Source organism: Microcaecilia unicolor, chromosome 5, assembly GCF_901765095.1.
Source record: "Microcaecilia unicolor chromosome 5, aMicUni1.1, whole genome shotgun sequence".
Lineage (NCBI taxonomy): Eukaryota > Metazoa > Chordata > Amphibia > Gymnophiona > Siphonopidae > Microcaecilia > Microcaecilia unicolor.
In genome coordinates this window covers 151,654,989-151,674,414 of record NC_044035.1, presented here as the reverse complement: position 1 = coordinate 151,674,414, position 19,426 = coordinate 151,654,989, and positions in this window count along the sequence as shown.

Below are 19,426 nucleotides of genomic sequence, written 5' to 3'. Positions count from 1 at the left end.
GAGATTCATTTTAAGGCAAGCTGAGACTCTAGTTAGACATTCATTGAGGAGAATGATGAAGTGAGATGAGTCGGTGATGCAACAGAGAATGGGTTTTTGAAGAATTTTCTTCGATTGTTGGCTGTAACCAAGCTAGGACATGGTAATCTGTAGGAAGATTTCATTAACAGTTATTTAGGTATATTTACTGTCATTAGCTGTGCACCATGAATAAAAGAGCATGCTCACTGAACCCTTTCCTCCCTCAGCCAAGCAACAGTAAGTGATTAACTAGTTTCTTTTGTATATTGATTTATGGGACATGCTTCTTGCAGTCAAGGCAATGACCTGGTAATGCATTAACCATATTACGCTACTGTTCTGCAACACCATCCATAACAGAAATGAATATTTTTCTGAGGAGTTTAGATAGCCTTCATCCATATTCTATGGAAATCCAAAACCCAATTTTATAAAGCCAGGATATGGACATCTAAAACTGCAGTACATCCTTATGGCAAGGGAGTGTGATTTGAGTGGGAATAGGGAGGGGCCAAAGTGTGGACATCCAACTCCACTTTCAAAAAGCTAAGGGATATCAGTGTCCAAACAGATGGAAGTTGACATAGATGCCGGGTATAAGCACAACCAGCCTCTACAAGTTAAAGTCCGGCAGTAGCCCACCAATCATCAACTTAAGGAATCTGAGAGGATCTTTTCTCTCTCTGCAGTGTTTCCCCCCTCCCCAACTCTCACCTCAGTGCAGACATGGTCCTGGACATCTGATCTCTCTTCCTTTCTCTTGATCGCCTCTGGTAGTGGTAGTGACACTGCAGTGATTACAGCCAAGGACAGCAGGCTGCTTGGAGTCTCAGTCTTCCCTACAACACTATGATGCATCCCACCTCCTCTGATGCAACTTCCTGTTCCGCAGGGGCGGGATGTGTCATATGGAAGGCTGAAACTCTGGGGCAACCTGCTGTAATCACTGCAGTGTCACTACTGCACCAGGGAGTGGGGGGAGGGAAGGGATGGGACGGGTGGACAGACAAGAGGTACCTGACCCAAGAGAGGGAGATGAGTTATATATGCGGACCAACTGGAAGAAGGGAGGGAGATACAGAGACTGAACTTGGGGGAGGGGAAGAGTCACTGGAACCCAGGAGGAAGAGAAACTGGACTAGGAAGCGCTGGTGGGAATTGAGAGGGAGAGATATTGGCCACAAGGTAGGGGGTACAGGAGGAAGAGAAAGGGGAAGGTCAGAGAGACAGAGAAGCCATGCTGGGCATGGAGGGAGCTACTCTGGACAGAGGATATAGGGACACACAGGGAAAATGCTGCCCATGGAGGGGCATAGGGACACGGGGGGGGGGGGGGGGGGGAATGCAGGACAGGTGAAGTTAGGAACATAGAGGAGAGATGCTGAGTGTAGGAGAGGATAGGAACATTAAGGAGGCAGATGCTGAACGTGAAGAAAGGGATGGGTGGGGGGAAGATGACATCATAAAGCTAAGATGGACGGCTGAGCTCTGAGCTCTGCATGCCCTACCACAAATCATCTGCTTATCCCAGTCATCCTGTGGAATTTGGCATCCCCACTAGCACAACCTGAAATAATTTTGAGTACATTGTCTTTCTGGAGGAATATGTCACAACTTCAGAGACTCAGTCTCAAGGTATTCGCTTACCAACCGCATTCGCAACCGCCCCTCGTGGCAGCAGTAAAAATGTCATCAGTGGATGACGATCCCACACTCACATAGACACAGAGTGCTGACTGGGAACAGGAGCAACTGGCATTCACAGCTGATGTACCAGAACCAATGACTCGAGTTCCATGAGCTCCTCCATATAATTAAGAGAGACATCATGGTGGTGCGTGAAGAGCTTTCCACGCTAGTTGCAGATCTCTGGGGAGAGAGCAGCGAGTTGGGACAGAGAATGGAGAACTCTGAAATGAGGATAAAGGAGCAACAGGAGGCCAGTGTCACACTGGAAACTTCTTTTTCAACCCATCTTACGGACCACCTCTTTCTAATGCATAAAGTCGAGGACCTACAAAATCGCAGTCGTCGCTCGAATTTGAGGGGTCCCCAAGACAGCAAGACTACAGCAAATGCGAGTTGGTGGTCTAGAAAAGTTACTAGCATGCTTCTATCAGAAGGAGATCAGACTGTTTCTCCAAATCATACAAAATTTGAAAGAGCACATTGGGTTATTAAATGCCCCAGGGTAAAACTTTCTTAGGACATAATCGCCTATAATCATCTGCTTTACGGACTATAAAACTAAAGAGACTGTTCTGCTTATTTTCGAAGGAGAAGGGCGCCCATCTTCCGACACAAATCTGGAGATGGGCGTCCTCCTACGGTCGCCCAAATCGGCATAATCGAAAGCTGATTTGGGCGACCTCAACTGCTTTCCGTCGCAGGGACGACCAAAGTTCAAGGGGGCGTGTCAGCAGTGTACCGAAGGCAGGATGGGGACGTGGTTAACAGATGGGTGTCCTCGGCCGATAATGGAAAAAGGGCTTCCCTCACGAGCATTTGGCGGACTTGGTCCATTTTTTTTCACGACCAAGCATCAAAAAGGTGCTGAACTGACCAGATGACCACCAGAGGAAAACAGGGATGACCTCCCCTGACTTCCCCAGTGGTCACTAACCACCTCCCACCCCAAAAAAAACAACGTCAAAAACTTTTGTCTTTTTTGTTTTTTTAGAGTATGTCCTTCGCTATGCCTCCATCCCTGTGACGGCATTTGAGGACGTCAAAAATGTGGATGTTTCTGTAAGAAGGACATCCAGGCCTTTGCTATGCCTCTGACACCCTCTTTATTTGGATTTTTGCTCTAACCACTAAGTCACTCCTCCACTCATCCCTTGAAATTTGGCCTTCCCTGTGGAGGGGGGGGGGGGGGGGGGGGAAGGTATGTGTGTGTCAGTGGAGGCATAACGAAGGCGTGGATGTCCTTCTTTCAAACATTTGGGACATCCTCAACTGCCCCCCACAGGGATGGCCAAATTTCATGGGAGTAGAGGAGTGGTTAGAGCACTGGTCTTGCAATCTAGAGGTGGCTGGTTCAAATCCCACTGCTACTACTTGTGATCCAAAATATAAATAAATAAAGAGGATGTCAGAGGCATAGTAAAGGCATGGACGTCCTTCTCACAGAAAAATCCATATTTTGGACGCCGTCACAGGGAAGGACGTCCTCAACTGCCATCGCTTCCCCTCCTTAGGAAGGAAATCATGTGCAAATGAGCTAATGTAAATATAGAAAAAAAAAAGAAGCCTTTACCTTGTCTTCCCCCACCCTTTTTCCTGAGAGGGGGGGCATCTTGCAGAGGACAGAGAGGTACAGAGGTCTCAGGGCAGCCCAGCAACAGCACTGACACCTTTTAGTTGAAATGTTTAAAGTGTTTAAAATGCTCCAGCAGACCAGCACTGTTATAAAACTAAGAACTCGGGTGCCCATAGATGCTAGACGTGTGTTTAAATTTTACGAGTTTGTAACTGTGGGAGGATGGGCAGGGAAACTTGTTACAAGGCTTCTGATCGGCTGTCTGAGACCCCAGGGAGAGCTGGGATCTTGAGGGGCATGTAAGGCAATCTTGAGGAGCAGTGTGGAAGGCAGCCAATATGAGCCAGGATCTGCTAAAGGGCATGAATTTGGACCAATGAGGTGCAGGAGGCAGTCTGACCCATAGATTGGCGTGAATTTCAAGCCAATCCAGGGGACAGGAGGAGTGGAGCAAAGAAAAGAAGAGGAGTAGTCCAGATGCAACCTGGGACGGGCAAGCCCAGACAAAGAGAGGAGGCTGAAAGCATGCTCAGAGGGGAAGATCGGATCCAGGCAGGAGTGTGCAAGCTGGGGCAGAGAAGGGCATGCTCACACATGAAGAGGCAGCTGCAGGCTGGAACCCACTGACAAGCCCCAGATGAAGAGAGCGAACTGGTGAGTCCTGTAAGGAGCTGGGCACTAAAGCAGACAGGAACAGAGGAGGAGGAGAAGGGGTCTGGAGCAAGCTGGGAGCAAAAGAGGAGCTGTAGCAGCAGCCACAGAGGCCATTCTTCAGACAGAGAAGCAGAGGAGAAAGCCGGCCGTGTGACTGCCTGTCCTGTAAAGAAGCCCCACAAGGAGAGAGACACCGCCCCCTGCACTGAGTGCCCAGACTCCAAAGGAACTTTTTTAGAGTGTCTGCCAGCGTGAGTGTCTGCCTCAGGAGGATCCAGCACAGAAGCCTGCTGGTTTGAGTGTCCGCACCTAAGTGAGCCTGCCCTGGGGAAAGAGCTGCCCAGCCTAAGCCTCGAGCCCTGAGTGTGCCTGCAGTTGAAGGCCTGCCTTTAGGAGATTTAGTTTAGCAGTCCAGTGTGAGTAGAGTGTGGGTGTATAACAGAATAAAAGAAAAGGGGTCATGTTTTGGGAGGGCTAGATAGGAATGTCCCCTGCTTATCTTTTTATTTGAAATTAGTTAGCCCACAAGATCCCTTACCAAAGAAAATACTGATTAAGGTTAGCACACACACCGAGCACAGGGAGTCAGGATTTTCGTTTTTCGAGTCAGAGAAGTAGGTATCCTGGAGTTCCTGAGCAGGTGAGCTGACCTCGCCAACCGAGGAGACGTGGATGTGGAGAAGACCAAGGTACCCAATGCAAGCAAGCAGCGATGCTAGCGAAGATTTGATACACCGGTAACATTATTGTGTGCACACAAATTGAAAAAAAAATATATATATATATACACATCAGATCTGAATACAATAATTGGGGTTGTGTACATGTTTGGGTCTTGGTAACTGTAATTGTAGTTTTGAACATATTATTGCCTTTGTAACCTATGACAAAGTGTTTAACACCTTGCACTATTTTTGTGCAATACTAGCAAACTTTAATAATTGGTACCAACATTAAGGAAGATAACCAACACGTGTTTTTATTTTACCATTTAATAAGCTATTTAATATTTTTTTTCTTGTCAAATCCCTTGGTTGCGTGGAGTTTATTTGGGAACCCTATTTGAAACTGTGACATTCATATATATTTATTTCTTTGATTATTGTAATTTACCTGCTCCACTACTAGGGGGTTTACAAGTGGCGTCACGGACAGGATTCGAACCAGGATATGAACCTGTGCGGGGAAACTATCGATGTCTACCAAGACCTGGCGGCATTGATTTTTCACTGCCGGAATGAGCCGAGACCCTAAATAAATATCTGAAGAACAAAAGACTTCAGGTGTCACTGGCAACATCTATTTGCATTAGCATTTTATATGGAAGGGAAATGGCATGTTCAGAAAATTGTCAGAAGCAAGACTCTTGTTTCTGAATCTGGATCCCCAACCCTCTACCTTACTATTGGATAAAACTTTATACTCAAGTGGTCTGAAACCCTAACCTACGTAACCCAAGTAGCAGTGGGTCACTCGAGGCAAGGGACGCCTGACCCGCCAGGAATCAGGCTCACAACTTTCCGCTGAAAAGGGAACATGAAGTGCTGCAGGAGTTGCTTCTGGTTTCTCTCGGCACAATTCAACAACAAATACGTTCACCTCCCTGACAGAACTGAAGGACCTTTAGGGAACCTTTGATCTCCTGGTTATGAACTTTTACAATTGCTTTGTTACAGTGTTTCTGGTTGACCATGTTCTGTTTATGTGATTGAACCATTTGACAAACTTAGGATAACCTGAGGAAGTAGTATCTTATATAAAGCTCTTGATGTATTGCTCATTCTCCCCCATATGTCCATGCCTCCTTGAGCATGTACTTTGCCTTTAATGGCAGGCTACTTGAGAGTGGGGGAAGAGAAGGGACTGGAGGGTGGGTGCAGGACTGTGGGAGGGAGTGGGTGGGATGACTAGTATTATTCTTGGATCAGATTGGGTTAAGAGATTTTGTTTGTGGGGTTTATATGTGTGTGTGTTTGAGAGGTTGGGTAATACTGCACTCGATTGAATGTTTTTGAGAAGTTATGCTTGAATTGACATGTATCTCCCTTAATGTTGAGGGACTGAACATTCCATAGAAACGCCATCTGCTTTTTAAAGAAGCAACACGCTTGTAGGCAGATGTACTCTTTATCCAAGAGACGTACCTTTTGACAAATCATGAGCACTTACTAATTCAGTGAAATATGCTGCAGTGTACTTAGCCTCCAATTGTGTCCATCCTAAAATGGTAGGGAACTGTAGTTTCTTGAGCATTGCCCACCCCTGAAACATCTGCAAGAGAATTTTAGATAAAGAGGAATGATATTTCCTTTTGGTAGTTGAGGTTAGAGAGCTTGTGCTGACTTTCCTCTCTATGCCCCCAGTCAAAATCAGGAGTTATTTTTTTCTCGCATATCCGATATCTTGGCAAAAAATATAGAGGGTATGCTCTTGATAGGAGGAGACTAATATCACTCTTAACTAGGGCTGTTCAACGATTAAATTTGTAATCACGTGGTTAATCGCATAAAGCACCCCCTCACATTTCCTCCTATACAGTGCAATATATAGTCAGCAAATGTAAATTCTCAAAACTGACATTATTTCAATTACAAAATTACAGATAAAATAATTCCTCACCTTTGTTGTCTGGAGATTTCATCTTTCAAATTATCTTGTTCACTGTCTCTGGTTCTGCTTTCCTGTGCTCTGGACTCTGTTTCCTGAATCTACAGTCTATTGACTATTTTTCCCCACTTCCTGTCCTATATCCATCTTTCACATTCAACTTTCTTCCATTTTTCTTCTTCCTGTTCAAATCTCTCTAGTTTCCATTTCTTCCCTTCCCTCCATTGGCATCATCTCCTCCTTTCTCTCTTCCCTTCTGTGAACACCATCTCCTCCCATCTCTCTTCTTTTCCCTTTCCCTTCTTTCCATGTGCACCATGTACTACTACTATTTAGCATATAGCGCTACAAGGCGTACGCAGTGCTGCACAAACATAGAAGAAAGACAGTCCCTGCTCAAAGAGCTTATAATCTAATAGACAAAAAATAAAGTAATCAAATCAATTAATGTGTACAGGAAGGAGGAGAGGAGGGTAGGTGGAGGCGAGTGGTTACAAGTCAAAAGCAATGTTAAAGAGGTGGGCTTTCAGTCTAGAATGTCCTCCCATCTTCCTCCCCTCTCTGGGCACCCTCTCCTCTTGCTCCCTTCCCCTCCATGGGTACAATCTCCTCCCATCTTGCTTCCCTCCATGGGTACCATCTCATCCTCTCTCTTTTCCCTTCCTCTCCATGGACACCATCTCCCTACCCTCTCCTCCATGGGCACCATCTTATCTCCTCCCTTACCCTCCGCTCCATGGGCACCATGGGTTTCCCTTCTCTTTCCTCCCCTCTCCATTCTTTGATCCTTCCATCCCCTATTTCCAGCATTTGTCCCTTTAACACCTCCCTCCCCACGTATCTGTTTTCTGTTTCTCCCATGCTTCCGCGGTCTGCATCTTTCTCCTGCAGTCCCTGTCCCTGGTCCGCATATTTCTCCCCAATATTTTTTCTGCTTTTTTTCTCCCACTCCTGCCATGGTCTGCATCTTTCATGTCTCTTCTTTTTTCTCCTTCCTCTTTCTCCTGTGCCTGCCGTAGTCTACATCTTTCTGTCTTCCCTTCTTCTGCAAGCACTTTCCAGCCAGCACCTGTTCTTACCTCTCCTCTGCATGCTCCTTCGTGCTGCCTCTCACTTCTGCACTGAAAACAGTACTGCTTCTCACCCAGCCCAAAGCATCTCTCTCTAACAGGATGTTCTGAGGAGGAACTTCCTATTACAGAGAGACACTTTGGACCTGCTGAGAAGCGGCACTGTTTTCACTGCATTGGTGAGGGGCAAGGAGAAGGAGCATGCAAAGGAGAGGGGGACTGCTGGAGTGCCATGCTGCGAGAGGTAAGAACAGGTGCTGGCTGGTGGGGGAGAGATGATTGATCGCGTTAAAAACTTTAATGCCAGTTAAACATTTAACACATTAATCACGTTATTAACTCTTTAAATGTACAGCCTTACTCTTAACCCAAGCCTAGATAAACTTAGCTGTGAGGTTCACCTATTCCAGGAAAGGCCACACTCGCTTGCGCTCTCTTCTCAATGGGGCCTGCATGATAGATGGAGGGAGGTGCATGGCGATGAGCACAATGCTTTTCTACTCGCCCATGCACGACACCTACTCCAGACTAGATGTCTGGTTGGGGATGTCCTATTACAGAAGTATGTTCACACTGTGGCTGTACACCTTAAAACCTGGTCTGATCATGCTCTCATCACAGTTCATTTAGTGATAGGCGGTGGTAGGCAGAGTTTGAATGATACTCTGTTGGATGACCCAGTGAACTTACAGTGGCTAGAAAAGAACTTGTTGGATTACCTACATTTTAATGACACTCTATATCTGACCCCCTTGACCATCTGAGAATGCTTGAAGGTGGTGATGCAAGGGCATCTACTTTCACTGCAAGTTAACATTGATTAAAGACACCTGCCAAAAGAAGCAGGCTCTTTGAGATGAAATCCTCTCCTTAGACCTTCTCTGTAAACAGAGGTGGGGGGGGGGGGGGGGTTCTAGAGACATCAGGCAGCTTTACATAAGGCTAGATTGGGCTTATATAATTTAGAACTGAATACTATCAATGAAAGCTTACAATATATTAAACAGGAATATTTTTGAATTCAATAAGGCAAGTACGATACTGGCCCACAAAATTGAAGCAACAGGCCACTTGTAATTGTATCTATAAAGATACTAGATGACAGTCAATGGTGCACAAGAAAAGTAGATCTTCAGCAGGCTTTCTTAACATTTTATAACAACTTTATGCTCCAGAAGCTACTCCAGCCATGGACTAAATGGACTCCTTTTTAGCGCACCTCTCTCTTCCAGTTTTGACACTCAGAAGTAGAAAAACTCTCTCTCTTCCCCCCCCCCCCCCCCCCCCCCCTCCCCGGTTGATGAAGTGTTATGGGCCAAACATCTCCCCACTCGTAAAGCCCTGGGTGTACTGGTTCCATTACTCACTAGGGGTTATAATTCTATTGAGAGGGATACAGTTCTGCCTCATTTGTGGTGATATTACTTAAACCTGATAAAAATCCTCATCATTGTAGTTCTTATAGACCCATATTCTTACTTGGCACAGATTATAAAATCTTTACCAAAATTCTTGCACACAGACTACAAGAGGTCCTACCCTCTTTTGTCCATGAATATCAAGCAGGAATTATTCAGGGCAGACAGACTTTGATAATACTAGGAGGGCTTTACATCTCATTACTACTGTGGAGCAGGGTGTGAGTCCTATTTTAGTATTCTTAGATGTGGAAAAGGCCTTTGATAAGGTATTTATGCTGGCAGTTTTGAGTAAAATAGGCTTAGCCAAGCCTTCTTTGCATGGGATTCAGGCACTAAACTAGCCCTTGGCTATACTTAAACTGAATGGCACATTTACTGCTTTCTTTGAGCTCTTCCAGTGCACTCAGCAGGGGTGTGCATTATCCATCAAACCCCTGGCACACTTAATCCACACATCTTCTGCAGTAACTGGGATAACTAGTGAAGGGACAGTCCATAAGATTATGTTGTTCATGGATGATATACTCACGACACTGACACACCCTCACCTATCTCTTCAGGTTGTAGTTGACATTTTAGATTCATATGGCCTTGGCACTAGCTTTAAAATCAATTCTATTCTTAATAAGGATGCTTATTCTTACACCAGAGATTATTCTATTAGCCTATATTACTTACTCTCTAGAAGTTTCAAGTATGATTATAGCAAATATCCAACTTTATTATATAAAACACAAGTTAGGTTAGAACGAGCATGGAATAAAAAGAAAGACAAACCCACAACGCCTGGAAACAACTCCAAAGAAAATACAATCTATATAAATAATTCTCACCTCCAACATTTTGAAGCTCACCTCCAACGTTCTGAAGCTCACTGTGTGCCAGGGAAACACTGAAGCCCTGTAGTGTTCCAGGCTGTCAGCACCACTCACTCTCACTCATAGACCCGCCCTCAGCCACACCCCCTCCACACACAACCCCAACATTCTAAATGTAAATTTGTAGTTGCAAGATCCCATGAGTGTCTGTCCCACCCTCACGTCACAACGTGATGACGTTGCAGGCGGGGCTATGACACTCAGTGAATCACCAGTTCCACCGCCCTTCGACACATGACAAACAGCGACCTACGCAGGGCCCCCCCCCTCCCGATGCACAGCGACAAACAGCGACCAACGCAGGGGGTGGAGTGCCGTCCAAAAAGCTGATCCGCCAGGACCCCGAAGCTCCCGCCCTCCAAAAACAACGAGGCACCTCCACCCTCCCGACTCTGCCGTGGAAACAGCTTACCACAATGCCGCGATCCCGAAGCTGCCACCCTCCAAAAACAAACGAACCGCCTGGAGCAAAAGGTCAGTGTGTAGCAGGCAGGGGGAGGAGTAACGAGGCTCGATGATCCACACACAGGAAGGGTCGGAGGAGGAGAAGGTGGGTGTGTAGCAGGCAGGGGAACAAATAACCACAAAAGCCCGGAGGAGCAGGAGGTAAAACCTGTCACTGCTAGCAGGCAGGGGGAGGAGTTCGGAATCACACCGATCAAGTGGCAGGCAGGGGTGCAGGAGAGAGGCGGGGGGGGGGGGGGGAGGCCCCTTGGCAGGCAGGCAGGCTGGCTGGAAAACATGTCAGTGCTAGCAGCCAGGGGGAGGAGTACTGAATAATGCCTCAAGTGCTAGGGAGGGCTGCAGGAGAACTACGAGGTGGGGAGAGAGCCAGAGGGATGGAAGCCCCTTGGCAGGCAGCCACGCAGTCACTGCCACACACACACCAACTCTGTCACAAATACACACTTGCATCTGGCACATAGGCAAGAGGGAGGGAAGGGGGCCACCTGGCACACTGTCACAAACACACACTCTCTCACACACAAACACTGACACACACTTTCTCTCTCATTCTCTCTCTCGCACACACAGTCTTTCTGAAACATACACTCAGAGGAAAACCTTGCTAGCGCCCGTTTCATTTCTCACAGAAACGGGCCTTTTTTACTAGTATACTATAAGACAGACAAAAAAAAAAAAAAAAAAAAAGATTACAAAACTATAATTGGACCAAACTTCAAGGACACACAAACTCTTCCAACTCGTGAATAGACTACTAGATATTACACCAGTCATAACCAACAGTAAAGATGCACCAGGCGCAGACAATCTCGCGAGATACTTCAACGAGAAAATTGTACAACTACGACTTAAGATACCTGCCAGTACCATCGACTATGCTGAACTCCTTGACTGTATAGACCCAGACCCTGGCATTTACCCAGCAGACAGAACCTGGACCAACTTCGAGACATTACCAGAGGATATCATCTCCCAAACGCTCAAAAGATTTGCTAAATCTCATTGCAAACTAGACATATGTCCAAACAACCTTATGACATCAGCTCCTCAACAATTTATAAACAGACATAACGAAACACTTGAAATATTAAAAAATGGGACTCTTCCCAAAGGAGAAAGGAAATATTCTACTCACCCCCATCCCCAAAGACACAAAGAAAAGCGCCAGTGAACTAACCAACTACAGGCCAGTAGCATCCATTCCATTAATAACCAAAATAACGGAAGGGTTGGTGACCACACAACTCACAAGCTATCTAAACAAATTCTCAATACTCCAGGACTCCCAGTCAGGATTTCAGTCTAACCATAGTACTGAAACAGTACTAGTAACCCTCATGACTAAATTCAAACAAACGATCGCAACAGGAAAGAACATACTACTTCTACAATTCGACATTGTCAAGCGCTTTCGACATGGTTGATCATGGAATATTACTACATATCCTTGAATACTTCGGAATTGGAGGCAATGTTCTCAATTGGTTCAAGGGATTCCTAACCACACGATCATTCAAGTGACATCCAACTATTTCAGCCATATGGATACCTGAATGCAGAGTCTCACAGGATCCCCCCCCCTATTCAACTTAAATGATGATACCCTTAGCCAAGCTACTATCAAACCAAAACCTTAACCCATACAAATACGCAGACATAATGATTTACATCCAATTTAAACAAGATTTAAAGGAAATTTCCAACGACATCAACCAAAGTCTCCATATCATGCATTCATGGGTGGATGCTTTTAGATTGAAACTTAATGCAGAAAAAAACTCCAATGCCTAATACTCACATCTCAACATAACAAGAACAAATTCACAGCCATCAACACACCAAATCTGAACCTTCCTATTTCGGTCACCCTAAAAATTCTTGGCCTTACCATCGATCTACACCTAACACTCGAAAGCCATGCAAAAAACACAACCAAGATGATGTTCCACTCAATGTGGAAATAGAGTAAGACCTTTCTTCCCAAGGAATGTTTTCCGTAATCTGGTACAATCAATGGTGCTCAGTCATGTAGATTACTGCAATGCACTCTTATGCCGGCTGCAAAGAGCAAATAATCAAGAAACTTCAGACAGCCCAGAACACTGCAGCTAGACTCATTCGGCAAAACAAAATATGAAAGTGCCAAGCCCCTACAAGAAAAACTACACTGGCTCCCACTCAAAGAACGCATCACGTTCAAAATTTGCTCCCTAGTTCACAAAATCATTCATGGAGATACACCAGCCTACCAGGTACACACAGTGGACCCAAAAAGAGTCCTCTCTCATGTGATATCTTCCCAAACAATGTCTTTATTAAAATCAATAAAAACCCAAGACGGAGGTCTCGACCCGGGATCTTCTGAGGGGTTTGAGAGGGGTGGGGAAATGGACACGGAGTGTAGAACTTCGGGAATGTCAGACCACAGTAATCTACAGAGCATACATATCGCAGTCTCGCCTGTGTCGGATGGGGTATTTAGAATCGGCCCAGTGCAAGCGCTGTGGGGCGAACCAAAGTGATTTCTACCATGCCTTTTGGCAATGCCCGGCAATCGAGGCTTTTTGGAGAAGGATAACAAGGTTTCTGGAAAGAATTGGGGGCTCCCGGGTTAGACATTTGCCAAAATGTATTTTGCTGAGATGCCAAACTCCGGTAGAGGGGGGTACAGCTTATCAAAGTGCACTTGCTCATAAGGCCTATTTGGGTTGGTATGAAATGTATCCTGGCGAATTGGACACTGGATCGGGCCCCCTCTTTCTGGCAATGGCGTAATCGATTTCATGCCTTACTTTTGATGGAACTCCAGGATTCTCTGCTTTATTTCAAAACACAAAAACACTTATTTAACTTGGACAGGTTATATTAATGAGATGTCTCCCAAAACTCAAAGTTACATTCTTAATAAACTCCATGCATTAAATGGTCCTACCTCAGCAACTTGTGTCAATTAATTGAGAATGACGTTCCTAATTTGGAGGGTTTGTAGGTCACTCAGCAGAATGGGAGAGGGAGGGGAGTTATATTTAGTTCAAAGCACTCAAACTAGTACTTCTTAAGAGAAATACCTTGTAGGGATCGGAGAAAGGGCCATCAGAACACAGGCTCTTCTGCTCAGATCCCAGGAGGTGTAGAGGAGAGCATGGGAACTTCAGCTCTAGTTTGAAGTTTATGACAGTGTGTTAAACTTACCACGGGGACTGCAAGCCCACTGCCGAATATACAGAACACGATTTTTGTCGCAGTGGATGGAGTGTGGTCTACAATATGCATTTGCTATGATGTTATTACTTCACTGGCTGTTCCTCTTATATTACTACAGTGTAGTTGGGGGGGGGGGGGGGGGGGGGGAGTTAGGAGGTTTATCAAACAATGTTAAAACTTGATGACGGATAATGCTGTAACGTTTATACTGTGTCAGCCTTCTGGGGCTTGAAGTGTATTACATGTAATGTATATCCTGGTTGTCATCAATAAAATTGTTGAATCATAAAAAAAAATAAAAATAAAAACCAGACACGAATCGAGTTTCGGCCACACCGGCCTGCATCAGGGGTCTATAGAAATACAACAATACAACGCTGAGGAATTATATCATCTAAAGATGCTGAGAACATAAGTACATAAGTAATGCCATACTGGGAAAAGACCAAGGGTCCATCGAGCCCAGCATCCTGTCCACGACAGCGGCCAATCCAGGCCAAGGGCACCTGGCAAGCTTCCCAAACGTACAAACATTCTATACATGTTATTCCTGGAATTTTGGAGTTTTCCAAGTCCGTTTAGTAGCGGTTTATGGACTTGTCCTTTAGGAAACCGTCCAACCCCTTTTTAAACTCTGCTAAGCTAACCGCCTTCACCACTTTCTCCGGCAACGAATTCCAGAGTTTAATTACACGTTGGGTGAAGAAAAATTTTTTCCGATTTGTTTTAAATTTACTACACTGTAGTTTCATCGCATGCCCCCTAGTCCTAGTATTTTTGGAAAGCGTAAACAGACGCTTCACATCCACCTGTTCCACTCCACTCATTATTTTATATACCTCTATCATGTCTCCCCTCAGCCGTCTCTTCTCCAAGCTGTATAGCCCTAGCCTCCTTAGTCTTTCTTCATAGGGAAGTCGTCCCATCCCCGCTATCATTTTAGTCGCCCTTCGCTGCACCTTTTCCAATTCCACTATATCTTTCTTGAGATGCGGCAACCAGAATTGAACACAATACTCAAGGTGCGGTCGCACCATGGAGCGATACAACGGCATTATAACATCCTCACACCTGTTTTCCATACCTTTCCTGATAATACCCAACATTCTATTCGCTTTCTTAGCCGCAGCAGCACACTGAGCAGAAGGTTTCAGTGTGTTATCGAAGACGACACCCAGATCCCTTTCTTGGTCCGTAACTCCTAACGTGGAACCTTGCATGACGTAGCTATAATTCGGGTTCTTTTTTCCCACATGCATCACCTTGCACTTGCTCACATTAAACATCATCTGCCATTTAGCCGCCCAGTCTCCCAGTCTCGTAAGGTCCTCTTGTAATTTATCACAATCCTGTCGTGATTTAACGACTTTGAATAACTTTGTGTCATCAGCAAATTTAATTACCTCGCTAGTTACTCCCATCTCTAAATCATTTATAAATATATTAAAAAGCAGCGGTCCTAGCACGGACCCCTGAGGAACCCCACTAACTACCCTTCTCCATTGTGAATACTGCCCATTTAACCCCACTCTCTGTTTCCTATCATTCAACCAGTTTTTAATCCACAATAGGACATTTCCTCCTATCCCATGACCCTCCAATTTCCTCTGTAGCCTTTCATGAGGTACCTTGTCAAACGCCTTTTGAAAATCCAGATACACAATATCAACCGACTCCCCTTTGTCCACATGTTTGTTCACTCCTTCAAAGAATTGAAGTAAATTGGTCAGGCAAGATTTCCCCACACAAAAGCCATGCTGACTTGGTCTCAGTAATCCATGTCCTCGGATGTGCTCTGTAATTTTGTTTTTGATAATAGCCTCTACCAGTTTCCCCGGCACCGACGTCAGACTCACCGGTCTATAATTTCCTGGATCTCCCCTGGAGCCTTTTTTAAAAATGGGCGTTACATTGGCCACCCTCCAATCTTCCGGTACCACGCTCAATTTTAAGGATAAGTTGCATATCACTAGCAGTAGCTCCGCAAGCTCATTTTTCAGTTCTATCAGTACTCTAGGATGAATACCATCTGGTCCAGGAAATTTGCTACTCTTCAGTTTGCCGAACTGCCCCATTACGTCCTCCAGGTTTACCGTGAAGTCAGTAAGTTTCTCCGACTCGTCCGCTTGAAATACCATTTCCGACACCGGTATCCCACCCAAATCTTCCTCGGTGAAGACCGAAGCAAAGAATTCATTCAGTCTCTCCGCTACGTCTGTCTTCCTTGATCGCCCCTTTTACCCCTCGGTCATCCAGCGGCCCAACCGATTCTTTTGCCGGCTTCCTGCTTTTAATATACCGAAAAAAAATTTTACTATGTTTTTTTTGCCTCTAATGCTATCTTTTTTTCATACTCCCTCTTGGCCTTCTTAATCTGCGCCTTGCATTTGCTTTGACACTCCTTATGCTGTTTCTTGTTATTTTCAGATGGTTCCTTCTTCCATTTTCTGAAGGCGTTTCTTTTAGCCCTAATAGCTTCCTTCACCTCACTTTTCAACCAGGCCGGGTGTCTTTTGGACTTCCGTCTTTCTTTCTAATTCGCGGAATATGTATGGCCTGGGCCTCCAGGATGGTATTTTTGAACAGCGTCCACGCCTGTTGTACATTTTTTACCCTCTCAGTTGCCCCCCTAAGTTTTTTTTTTTACCGTTCTTCTCATTTTATCATAGTCTCCGTTTTTAAAGTTAAACGCTAACGTATTTGACTTTCTGTGTAGTTACTTTAAGGTTGATGTCAAAACTGATCATACTATGGTCACTGTTATCAAGCGGCCCCAGTACCATAACGTCCCTCACCAGATCATGCGCTCCACTAAGGACCAAGTCTAGAATTTTTCCTTCTCTCGTCGGCTCCTGCACCAGTTGCTCCATAAAGCTGTCCTTGATTTCATCAAGGAATTGTATCTCTGTAGCGTGTCCCGATGTTACATTTACCCAGTCTATATTTGGATAATTGAAGTCACCCATTATTATCACATTGCCCATTTGTTCGCGTCTCTGATTTCTTTTATCATTTCTGTGTCTACCTGCTCATCCTGGCGAGGTGGACGGTAGTACACTCCTATCACCATTTTTTTTTCCCTTTTATACATGGAATTTCAACCCACAGTGATTCAAAGGTGTGATTTGTGTCCTGCTGAATTTGTAATCTATCTGAGTCAAGGCTCTCTTTAATATACAATGCTACCCCTCCACCAGTCCGGTCTACCCTATCATTACAATATACTTTGTACCCCGGTATGACAGTGTCCCACTGGTTATCCTCCTTCCACCAGGTCTCAGTAATGCCTATTATATCCAATTTTTCATTTAGTGCAATATATTCCAACTCTCCCATCTTATTTCTTAGACTCCTAGCATTTGCATATAGACATTTCAGAGTATGTTTGTTGTTCTTATTTGCATGATGCTTAGTACCTGACACTATTGATTTGACATCTTTTGTCTGATCTTTAGTTGTATTTAAGGGCACCTGGCCTACCACGGTCTGTTGTGCAACCTCACTATCCAGAAACCCTATCTTCCCTGTTTGTGAGGTATCTTTGCAAGATACCTTTTCCCGAACCATGAGCTTTTGAGCGACTGTCGGCCTTCCCCCCATTTCTAGTTTAAAAGCTGCTCTATCTCCTTTTTAAATGCCGACGCCAGCAGCCTGGTCCCATCCTGGTTAAGGTGGACCCCATCCTTTCGGAATAGGCTCCCCCTTCCCCAGAATGTTGCCCAGTTCCTAACAAATCTAAAACCCTCCTCCCTGCACCATCGTCTCATCCACGCATTGAGACTCTGGAGCTCTGCCTGTCTCTTGGGCCCTGCACGTGGAACAGGTAGCATTTCAGAAAATGCTACCCTAGAGGATCTGGATTTGAGCTTTCTACCTAAGAGCCTAAATTTGGCTTCCAGAACCTCTCTCCCACATTTTCCTATGTCATTGGTACCCACATGTACCAAGACAGCGGACTCCTCCCCAGCACTATCTAAAACCCTATCTAGGTGACGCGTGAGGTCCGCCACCTTCGCACCAAGCAGGCAAGTCACCAGGCGATCCTCACGTCCACCAGCCACCCAGCTATCTATATGCCTAATGATCGAATCACCAACTACAACAGCTGTCCTAACCTTTCCCTCCCGGGCAGCACTTGGAGACATATCCTCAGTGCGAGAGGATAGTACATCCCCTGGTGGGCAGGTCCTGGCTAAAGGAGTACTTCCTACTTCACCAGGGTGATGCTCTCCTTCTAGGAGACCTCCCTCCTCCAAGGTAGCACAAGGGCTACTAGACTGGAGGTGGGACCTCTCTACAACATCCCTGTAGGTCTCCTCTATGTACCTCTCTGTCTCCCTCAGCTCCACCAAGTCTGCTACTCTAGCCTCAAGAGAACGGACATGTTCTCTAAGAGCTAGGAGCTCTTTGCATCGGGCGCAAACATATGACATCTCACCAACTGGGAGATAATCATACATGTGACACTCAATGCAAAAGACTGGATAGCACCCCTCTCGCTGCTGGACTGCTGACTCCATCTTAGTGTTTTTGAGTTTTCCAATATTTTAAAACTTGCTACAGTATTAAGGATATTAGCCTAATATAAAAGTGTCTTTTACTTTATATAGTGTATTGTATGATTTTAGTATTTCCTTCTTAGATGGTAATGAAATGTATTTAAAACTCTATAAGAGCACTCCTTGCTTGTTACCCTAATTACAATAACTGACTATAAATGAGGAGTTGTCCTAGGGGTGGGTGGGAATACTAAATTAGATCCTGCAGTGGCTGTTAGATTCTGTTAATGCTGTGGTACAAGGCTTTTAAAACTAAGTGGAAAAGACTATGGAGATTAGCTGTTTTCTGTTAGCTGTTGAAATTTGCTTTTTAAGTTTGCCTAACACTAACCTACAATTCCTCCTTTAAACCCCAATCTTTAAGTTCCCAAAGCACAAGCAAAGTAGTGTTCACTTACCAGAGAAATGTCCTCTTCTCTCAGATCTTCTGTCCCCATTTTAACATTGATTAAAGACTCTTTACACAATCATTACAGCTCATTCATGCCTTTTTTTTTTTTTTAAACTTTTGTCCTGTTCATAGCAGATCCTGTTTCTCCACCTTGGTGGTTGACCAGGTACTGACATTTTTTCCTCTCTGGGAGAGAGGCTAATTATAGACAGACTCACTCTGTATGCAGAGAATCCTAATCTGTCTCAATGCAACTAAGTGATAAATTTGTTTTATCTTGTCATGAACTATAATAAAAGAATTTAAGTCAAGACCCCTTTTACCAAACTGACAAAAGGGGGTCTGCACAGGTGTCAGCGCATGAGGCCCCCCCCCCCTTTACTGCAGCAGGTAAAGGGGAAGTCTCTTTTCTTAAAGGAAAGGGCCGTGTGGCAAGTAAAACACTTGCTGTGTGGCCATTGCATGGGGGGAGGGGGAAGCACCAGATATGACAGCATGCTAGGGGTGGGGGCTGCTGCTGTAGCTCAGTGGCATTTCCTGTTTAGCGAGTGGTAAGCCCACGTTGGGCTGTCGCTTAGTAAAAGGGGCCCTGACTTTGCTAAGTACTGTTTTCACACCATCTACCTCTGTTTGGTCCAGCCATCTTAAACCAGGGGGAGGGGGCCTGAAATTTGGACTGCCTATCAACTCTATTCCTGTTACCCCACCCCTCCCAAAGCACAGACTAAAGACTCCATCTAAACATCCAGGGTGTGTTTCAGCACTTTATGCATGGGCTCTTTCGAAAACTGAAGTTAAAAAGTATTTACTATTCCAATACTCTAGAAAGAAGACATACCTCTTAGCAGGAGAGACAATTTCACTATTTATGCTCCATCCCAACAGAAAAAAAAA